This window comes from Cetorhinus maximus, chromosome 33 (genome assembly GCF_964194155.1).
Source record: "Cetorhinus maximus chromosome 33, sCetMax3.hap1.1, whole genome shotgun sequence".
NCBI lineage: Eukaryota > Metazoa > Chordata > Chondrichthyes > Lamniformes > Cetorhinidae > Cetorhinus > Cetorhinus maximus.
The window spans coordinates 8,313,083-8,314,859 of record NC_135911.1 but is presented as its reverse complement, the minus strand read 5'-3'; positions in this window follow the sequence as shown (position 1 = coordinate 8,314,859).

Here is a 1,777-nt window from a genome sequence, read left to right as displayed (position 1 = left end):
GAGTGTGTGTATGTGAGAGAGTGACAGAGAGAGTAGAGAGTGTGTGTATGTGAGAGAGAGAGAGACAGAGCGAGCAGAGAGTGTGTGTATGTGAGAGAGAGACAGAGAGAATAGAGAGTGTGTGTATGTGAGAGAGAGAGAAACAGAGAGAGTAGAGATTGTGTGTATGTGAGCGAGAGAGAGACAGAGGGAGTAGAGAGTATGTTTATGTGAGAGAGAGAGGGACAGAGTAGAGAGTGTGTGTATGTGTGAGAGAGACAGACAGAGAGAGTAGAGACTGTATGTATGTGAGAGAGAGAGACAGAGAGATTAGAGAGTGAATGTATGTGAGAGAGACAGAGATAGAGAGTAGACAGTATATGTATGTGAGAGAGAGAGAGACAGAGTAGAGAGTGTATATGTGAGAGATAGACAGGGAGAGGCGAGAGTGCGTATATGTGAGTGAGACAGAGTATAGAGTGTGCGTATGTGAGAGAGAGGGACAGAGGGAGTAGAGAGTGTGTGTATGTGAGAGAGAGTGACAGAACGAGTAGAGAGTGTGTGTATTTGAGAGAGAAAGAGAGACAGATAGAGTATAGAGTGAGTGTGTGTGAGAGAGAGAGACAGAGCGAGTAGAGAGTGTGTGTATGTGTGAGAGAGAGAGTCAGAGCGAGTAGAGAGTGTGTGTACGCGCGAGAGAGAGAGAGACAGAAGGAGTATAGAGTGTGTGTATGTGAGAGATAGAGAGAGGGAGTAGAGAGTGTGTGTCTGTGAGAGAGAGAGAGACAGAGAGAGTAGGGAGTGTGTATATGTGAGAGAGAGAGACAGAGAGAGGAGAGTGTGTGTGTATGTGGGACAGAGAGACAGAGAGAGTAGAGAGTGTGTGTATGTGAGAAAGCGACAGAGAGAGGAGAGAGTGTGTGTATGTGAGAGAGAGACAGAGAGAGAAGAGAGTGTGTGTATGAGAGAGACAGAGACAGAGAGAGTAGAGAGTTTGTGTATGTGAGAGAGAGAGAGACATACAGAGGAGAGAGTGTGTGTATGAGACAGAGAGACAGAGGGAGTAGAGATTGTGTGTATGGGAGAGAGAGAGAGACAGAGAGAGTAGAGATTGTGTGTATGTTGTAGAGAGGGAGACATAGAGATTAGAGAGTGTGTGTATGTGAGAGAGAGACAGAGAGAGTAGAGAGTGTGTGTATGTGAGAGAGAGAGACAGAGAGAGTAGAGAGTGTGTGTATGTGAGAGAGAGAGACAGAGGGAGTAGAGAGTGTGTGTATGTGTGAGAGAGAGAGACAGAGAGATTAGAGAGCGTGTGTATGTGAGACAGAGAGATAGAGAGAGTAGAGAGTGTGTGTATTTGAGAGAGAGACAGAGAGAGGTGGGAGTGTGTGTATGTGAGACAGAGAGGCAGAGAGAGTAGAGAGTGTTTGTATGAGAGAAAACGACAGAGATAGTAGAGAGTGTCTATATGTGAGAGAGAGACAGAGGGAGTAGAGAGTGTGTGTATGTGAGTGAGAGAGACAGAGAGAGTAGAGAGTGAGTGTATGAGAGAGACAGAGACAGAGAGAGTAGAGAGTGTGTGTATGTGAGAGAGAGAGACATTGAGAGGTGAGAGTGTGCGTATGAGAGAGAGAGAGACAGAGAGAGTAGAGATTGTTTGTATGGGAGAGAGAGAGAGACAGAGAGAGTAGAGAGTGTGTCTATGTGAGAGAGAGAGACAGAGAGAGTAGACAGTGTGTGTATGTGAGAGAGAGAGACAGAGAGAGTAGAGAGTGTGTGTCTGTGAGAGAGAGACAGA